This window comes from Sinocyclocheilus anshuiensis, unplaced genomic scaffold, assembly GCF_001515605.1.
Source record: "Sinocyclocheilus anshuiensis isolate Anshui unplaced genomic scaffold, SAMN03320099.WGS_v1.1 scaffold907, whole genome shotgun sequence".
In the NCBI taxonomy this organism is placed as follows: Eukaryota; Metazoa; Chordata; class Actinopteri; order Cypriniformes; family Cyprinidae; genus Sinocyclocheilus; species Sinocyclocheilus anshuiensis.
Window position 1 is genome coordinate 23,360 of NW_015546133.1, and position 8,804 is coordinate 32,163.

Here is an 8,804-nt window from a genome sequence, read left to right on the forward strand (position 1 = left end):
AATGTGAAAGCTGTCATGTGGACCCAGAAGCTGAAGCACACCAAGTTACTGAACCCAAGACTTCCTATATACATACATCCTACAGAGGGGGCCTGGGTTTGGTTGGCACGATTTACGTGAATGTGAAAGCAAACTCAAACTCACTTATTAGTAACTTAGAGTAGTAGTATGCACCCTTAAGTACTACTGTGAATTTTTGGGGGGTCAATTTTGTGATGGGCACTGGGAACAATTGTATTCGAAGTCGGACTGCAAAAACACACACTTTTTAGTCACAAGTGATTATAAGAAACATTTATTTATTCATATCTGTCTTCTTCGTTTCAGTGAGGATCAGAAACTACAGAGCAGCTGTAGTGTGTTTGGTGCTGCTGTGTGTTCTTCTGCTGACTGCAGTCATAGTGCTGTGTGTCACACTCACTCAAGAGAGACAACAGCTCATATCCAAGAATGAAAACCTGACCAATGAGAGACAACAGCTAATACTTAAGAACACAAACCTGACACAAAGGACACAAACTACACAGAAGACCTGGCTAAACAAAGAGACCAGTTAAATCAAGAGAAAAAAGAACTTTGGGATAGTATTCGTGAAATGGGTAATCATAAACTATATTAATAATGTTTTACAGGGTACATCATGTATTATTTTAGTGCAACCCAATAGTTGAACTGGTTGTTGTTACAGATGGATGGATTTACTATCAATCCAAATTTTACTTCATTTCCTCTGAGAAGAAGACCTGGACTGACAGTGAAAGATACTGTATGGAGAAAGGAGCAGATCTGATCATCATAAACAACAGAGAGGAACAAGTGAGTGAAACAAGTTGATAAATAGCCAGAAAATTGTTATTAATCTTATGATATAAAATATTGCCATCTTTGATAAATTATCTTTATGATATAAACCAATCATCTGCTCAGGATTTTGTTAGGAAGATTTTTGGTCAAGAAAAAGTCTGGATTTGTCTGACTGACAGTAATGTGGAAGGCATATGGAAATGGGTTGATGGCAGCAGACTGACCTCTGAGTGAGAAATCACGGAATTTAACTATTATCTAATAAATGATTCTCACAGTCAGAAAGCAGCACTGAGCATCTAATTCTAGTCTGTTGTTGCAGGTTCTGGGCATCTGGAGAGCCAAATGGACATAGAAAAGAAAACTGTGTCATGTCTTATGCATCAGGGTGGGCTGATGTTCTATGCAATTATGAATTTAGATGGATCTGTGAGAAGGGCAATTTAAAATTCATCGCATGAAATTCAGATTTATGCAATAAAACACACGCACGCACGCACACACAGTGTAAAATATACAAAATATACAATAAAATATACAATTCTTTTACACACACACATACACAATTTCTTTACAAATAGTTTTTATTAAAAATATATAGCATTAAGCATGAAATTCAGATTTATGCAATAAAACACGCACGCACGCATGCACACACAGTGTAAAATATACAAAATATACAATAAAATATACAATTCTTTTACACACACACATACACAATTTCTTTACAAATAGTTTTTATTAAAAATATATAGCATTAAGCATGAAGTATCCAGAAGACGCTCCAATGAAGAAACTGCTGCCTCTGATCAAGTGAGGAGTTAGTGATTATTTTTAATGACTGTTAGGACAGTGCATCTGTTGTGTGTAACTGCATGTGTTTAGTGTTCAAGAAGTGAGGCTCATGGGATTATGGATAAGAAGTCATGTCTCAGTTTAGTAAGACACTCAACTGTGGATGACAGGAATTCAAAATGCACTGGTTCTTAAAGCAATGGGCAGATGCGGAACATCTTTTTGTATTATGAAGGTCACATTAAATCTTTCTTGGAAACTTTTTATCATGCCTTCATTATTTACTTGTAGTGATTTTTAGCCTTTACAGTATGTATAGATTTGAATTATTTAATCTGAAAATATGAACACGTGTAATAATGACATTTTTATAACTTATGAAATCAATTCTAATTTTATTGCATGCAAATTATATATATTTTTTCTTTTCATGCTTCATTATTTACTTGTAGTGATTTTTAGCCTTTACAGTATGTATAGATTTGAATGATTTAATCTGAAAATATGAACACGTGTAATAATGACATTTTTATAACTTATGAAATTAATTCTAATTTTATTGCATGCAAATTATATATATTTTTTCTTTTCATTAATTATACCACTCCTTAAATCCATGTATATTATTATTTTAATAATACTATATACCAATATTATATGATCTAAAATATACTAATAATATAGTAAATATGATATATTATCTAATTTAATTTGAAAAAATGCAAGCTAGCAAATTATATATATTTTTTCTTTTCATGAATTATACCACTCCTTAAATCCATGTATATTATTATTTTAATAATACTATATATCAATATTATATGATCTAAAATATACTAATAATATAGTAAATATGATATATTATCTAATTTAATTTGAAAAAATGCAAGCTATGAAATTAGCCTTAAATTTCCATGTGGATGCAGATACACAGACTCTTATGGTCCTATGCTATGTTAAACAAGGTGTATTACAGAACAAATGAAAGGAAAACTTTATTTCAGATTAATTTAAATGATTTCACATATCTGGAGCTTTTTCATAATTACTGCAGCTTGAGATTCTGTCTCCTAGGCATCACCTTTGCCATATAAGACAGAGACTGGGATGGGGACAGTCAAAATTCATGTGTCTTAAGAATCATACACACCTGTATTTGATCTCCTATACCAGCAAAACTGAGTAGCATCAGTGAGTAAAACACACTGTGACCTGCTTTAGAGATGTCTGACATGATTAAATACACAGATTAAAGAAGGAAGAGAAACTACATAGCAATTACAAATAGTTGCTAAGGAAATACTGAAATACTTGGTGACATACTTGGCTTGCCTTAAATGCATGTCTTATGAGGAAGTGACTCCGAGGGACAAATAAAAAAACAAACACCATTCTTAGAAAAAATTTTAAAATAAAATAGGTACAATACCTGTCAGTGGGAAAGCAGCCATTCAAAAGGTACTAATATGTAATATTAGATAGTAGGCAGCTTTTGAACTACACATTGACATCAGACCAGTTCTGTTCTGCTTTTCTGACTAACTACGGATAAAATAGGAAGAAGAGCTGAGCATAGCAGTCAAGATAAATATGCAAAGAAAGAACTGGGACTTTGACCAAATTTAATTTGACATTATCTGGCTTTACTATCACTATGGCCGGTAGCCATATCACTCTGTAGCCCAACACTGGTTGCCCACTGAAGCTAAGCAGGGTTGAGCCTGGTTAGTACCTGGATGGGAGACCTCCTGGGAAAACTAGGTTGCTGCCGGAAGAGGTGTTAGTGAGACCAGCTGGGGGTGCTCACCCTGTGGTCTGTGTGGGTCCTAATGCCCCAGTATAGTAATGGGGAAAACTATACCGTCAAAAAGCACAATCCTTCAGGATGAGATGTTAAACTGAGGTATTGGTGAAGCAATATCACACTTCTTATATTTAAGGGCCACATCCTTTTAGACCTCAAACATTTAAAAAACCTCAAAGCAGAACTACAAAACTGTAAACAGACATATAGAAGAACAACATGCAATATGAGCACAGAGTTACAATGATCGACTACACAAGACTAGAGATATCTGAGGTTATTTATGAGAGTGTGAGTAGGGCTGAGCTTCAGGACATGGACAGAGAGAGACTGGAGATGATGCTGGGTATCTGTGACAGTATGAGAGATCATGACCTCAGGACAGAGACAAATACATATCAGCCACTTCAACATAGAGGTAATCAAATTCATTTCTGTTATATAATGAACAAATAGTCACAGTTTGCATGTTCAGTCAATTAACATCATATCTGTCATCTTCAGGAAGTGAATCTGTGAAGAGCAGAAGCTCCAGAGCAGATGCAGCGTGTTTGGTGCTGCTGTGTGTTCTCCTGCTGACTGCAGTAATAGTGCTGTCTGCTGTGTGTCCACATCCATACAAAGAACACAAACTACACAGAAGAGACACACCAGCTACTAAGCAGGAATAACGGTTTAACAGAAGAGATACACCAGCTTCAGAAGAGACATTACTAACCTCACAAAAGAGAGAGACCAGCTATACTATCTGATAATACCATCTTCTCAGAGAACAAAGAGCAGCTACTAACTAAGATCACAGCCCAACAAACAGAAAAAGACCATTTAATAAACCAGAAACAAAATCTGATGAATGCCAGAGATGGATTATTATCCAATGACAATCTAATGAAAAATTGAAAATTGAACTGTGAAAATGTATTTGTGGTATTTTTTTTAACTATTAGACACAATCTGTTAAAAATGTTGTTGTGTAGTTCAGTGCAGATGGGAAAAGTGCTAATACTTGGTTGTGTTTACAGATGGATGGGTTTACTATCAATCCAGTTTTTACTTTATTTCCTCTGAGATGAAGAGCTGGGCTGAGAGCAGAAGATACTGTACAGAGAGAGAAGCAGATCGGATCATCACAAACAACAGAGAGGAACAAGTGAGTGAGAGATACTGTGTGTATGAGAAGCAATCACATGACATTTGTCAATTTTATGATACATTTTACATTGTTTCATCAGGATTTTGCTAAGAAAATATCTGCTAATGCTAAAGTCTGGATTGGTCTGACTGACATTGATATGGAGGGCAGATGGAAATGGGTTGATGGCAGCACACTGACACCTTGGTGAGAAATCACTGAATTGAACTGATTAATATCTAATAAATGATTATCACACTCAGTATCAAATCACACAGAAAGCAGCACTGAACATCTAATGCTGATCTGTTGATGCAGGTTCTGGGATCCTCGAGAACTCAATGGATATAGAGGAGAGAACTGTGCAGTAAATGATTAATGTTACATGATTAAATATCAGTCTAAAGTCCAATAGTGTCTAAGAATGGTGAAATCCCTGTCTTGTCTTAGAACGCATGTCTTATGAGGAAGAGAAGGACACACTGATGTATCTTTTGAAATGGTACTGGCCCAGTGACAACTCTTGTGTCATTTTTCCAGTTTTGTGAACCAAAGCTAAGAAGAATGATTGTCTCATGAATTAAAAGTCTCAGCTTTGTCGGTTCTGATAGCCTCATGGGCAGCGTTCCGACATAATAGCGCCGTTGCGCTTTGGGCATCCCAAGTTCGGGTCCCGGCTTGCAGGTCTTTGCCGATCCCATCCCCTCACTCTCCCACTTCACTTGCTGTCTATATATGCTGTCCTATCATAATAAAGGCAAAAAAAAAAAATCTGTAAAAATGATGGTAAGCTTTACAGTGTGTTATTTTCATTCAAAGACCTGATTTTATATACAGCGGCTCTTAATAAACTTAATTGTGCCAGCATCATTACATCAATAAACTTATTTATTTATTTATAAATTTTTTCCTTGTAGCCTTCTTGTGTTTTAAGTGATTTTGAACCGTACTGACATCAGAACAGTTCTGTTCTGCTTTTCTGACTAACAGCTTACAAGAGAGGATCAAATATTGTAAGTGAACAAATAACGCAAACAACTCAAAAGTAACTCAAAAGTCAAACACCTTTTCTAATCTTATAATGATGTGACGTGTAGCCAAGTATGGTGTTCCATTCCCGGTAGTTTTTTTTTTTTTTTTTTTTAGACAGGAATTGGAGAAAGATTTTGTATAAATTGACTTAAATATTTGTAGCAGGGGTAATAATGATGAATAATTTTAAAATGAACTTCTTTTATTTTATTATTAAATAAAAATTTGTTTGGGACTGTCCATGCTTTCTGAAAATTAACATTTGGATAAAGTGCCAACCACTTTCCATAAGCTTTAAAAGATGAAGCATTATTAGTAGTAACAAAGTTTCTCAAAAATTTGTTTGTACACTTATTATCCATAATATTAACCCCTTGAATAAATAATCGAGGGATAATCAACTTAAAATTACAATATATTTTAAAAGACTTCATTAAAAATAACAACTTAGGAGAAATGGAATTTGTAATAGTAGTATAGTCCCGTTTTGAAGCATTTATCCCATATTTATTAATAAAATCAACATAAGCATAAACATCTCCACTGTTGCTTATCTAATCTAGGATGAAAATTCAAAGAAATTCTTTCTTGGGCTGATTTACAGATATAAATACCAAGATATTTAACAACATCCTTTACTAAAATTCCATCAACAGAGGACACATCAGAATCTTTAATAAACATTATTTCGCTTTTTTTAGCATTAACTACTAATCCAGAGGCTTTGGAAAAATTATTTAGACTTTGAATTATCAAATTTACTTGACACTGATTCTTTAAAAAAATGCATGTATCATCGGCCAAATGACTTATGATTAATTCTTCCTCTTCAATTTGAATTCCTTTGATACCAGTGCAATTAACTACATATAGATTTAATAATTCTCGTTTTTTACTAAAATAAATAGAACATTTTCTGCACTCAAATTTAAGGAGCTCCCATTTGGCAATAAAATATATATCTGCCCTTGTTTTGATATCATTGATTAATTGTTTTATACCTGAGCAGTACGAATCATTAAGAAGCAGGGAACAGTTTAATTTCCAGTAGCCAGGGTTATAGGTTCTAGAAATTTTTGGCTTCAATATTAAATCAATACCACAATGATCAGTTAGTGGTGAAGGACTACAAGAGACAGACGACAAAGATGAAATCAAAGAAACAGAGACTAGCCATAAATCTATACGAGATTTTTGAGTTTGATCTGGTTTAAACCAAGTAAACGAGGTGGAACAAGGATACAGAAATCTGAATGCATCAATCAAATCTAGAGATTCCATTCTCGATAGTGGGCAGCCATGTGCTGCGGTGCCCGGGGAGCAGTTAGGGGTTCGGTGCCTTGCTCAAAGGTCTTACCTCAGTCATGGTATTGAGGGTGGAAGAAAGCGCTGGTCATTCACTCCCCCCACCTACAATGGTACCAAGACTCAAACCCTTGACCTTTGGGTTACAAGTTACAAGACTCTCTAACCGTTAGGCCATGACTGCCCCCTTGTGATAGTTGTGAATAAAGTAAAGTAAATAGTGGCAGTAACTAAAGTGACTGTAAAGTAAATATCAAAGACGACAACATTTCATCACAATTAATACAACATTTAATAAATGAGACCAAAACATTGAAACAAATCTTAATTAACCAGCTGCACCAGGCAACAAAACTAGTAGCTTTGGTGGAAGACAGAGACTGCACGTAAAACCTTGAGATGACAAACAGATCAATACAGCAAGAGACTAGTTAAAATTTCAGAATTTTCTATCAATTCTTTATTTGCCCTGAGTCGAAGAGCTGAATTGATATCAAAAGTCCAAAATATATAATATGTGCCGTATACTAGTATGTGCCTTTAAGGTGCTATAGTAACATACACCCTTTAGGGGTAAATAAATAGGGATGACAGATCAGACACATTTTCTGTAGGTACAGTAGTAAGATCATCTTAACTAAACAAACAAACAAATACATAAATGGCAATTCTAATGGAAAATCTAACCAATTAAAAATGATCAGAATAAGCAACATTATTAGAAGAAAAAAATAGCAGTTTATTCACGCTGCTACAATAATAATAATAATAATAATATGCCAAAATTACACAAATATTTCATATTAAAAGGACACAGTCTATATGTTTTGGGTATTACCTGTTATAAATAGGTTGTGTCAATCAGTGTAGATGGGAATACAGAGCTAATGATTTTACTGTTTGTGTTTACAGATGGATGGGTGTGCTATCAATCCAGTCTCTACTATGTTTCCTCAGAGAAGAAGAACTGAACTGAGAGCAAAAGAGACTGTACAGAGAGAGGAGCAGATTTGATAATCCTAAACAACAAACAAGAACAAGTGAGTGAAAGAAAGAAAGAGTGTGTTTGTGACAATGGGCAAGTACTAAACTATAATTTATTCCTTTCTGGTCATTCTGAGACATATTCACATAGAAAATTGATTGATGTGTAAAACAAATACTAAAACAATTAGGGGGGTTCAGGTTATTATATTCACAGGTGTTTTTGTTTATTCAAACATATTTCTATTGTTTTATTAGGACTTTTTGAAAACATTTCCTGGTCGTTCTGAAGTCTGGATTGGTGTGACTGACAGTGTTGAAGAGGGCAGATGGAAATGGGTTGATGGCAGCACACTGAGCCCTGGGTGAGAAATCACTGAATTAAAATATTAAATTCAACTAAAAATATTTTAGATTATTAATCTACTTCTAGAACCAAATTGATCAAATGAAACTCCTTCAAAAGCTTTTAAGTGACATCCACCAAATTCGGCACAGACCTACAGTCTGTTCTGACCTAGTTGTCACTAATCAGGCCTCTGTGGCTCTCTCCGATGGCCTCCGGAGGGCACCCTCTCCCAAGTACTAATGTTCATTGACTACATTTCCCATACACCCCGTACCTGGGACTGATTACTGGCTCAGGTGTTTCCCCTTAGCTTCCCCATTTAAGCAGCTCCCAGACTCTCAGTGTTCGCGAAGTCTTGTATTGCCCCGGCTACATTTCTGAGCGTTTATCCCGTTTTGAAATCTGTTGTGTATTACCTTGGACTGTTACTACTAGTGTGATTCTCTGCCGCCTGCCCTGACCCTTGCTCTGCCTCTGTTTACTCTCCTGGATTATCCCTGCTGTTTGTGAAGCTGTTGTTTGATTACTGCCTGTTTAACTCTGCCTTTGATTGAAATAAAAGCTGCAAATGGATCCGCACGCCTCTGACTCCTCGTTAC

The 8,804-nt window shown here is 35.2% G+C and overlaps 1 pseudogene; it reads left to right on the forward strand.

Moving 5' to 3' along the window:
- Positions 1-465: 465 nt before the first annotated feature.
- LOC107701083 (CD209 antigen-like protein D) overlaps positions 466-8,804 on the forward strand; it is an 11,201-nt pseudogene continuing 2,862 nt past the window's right edge.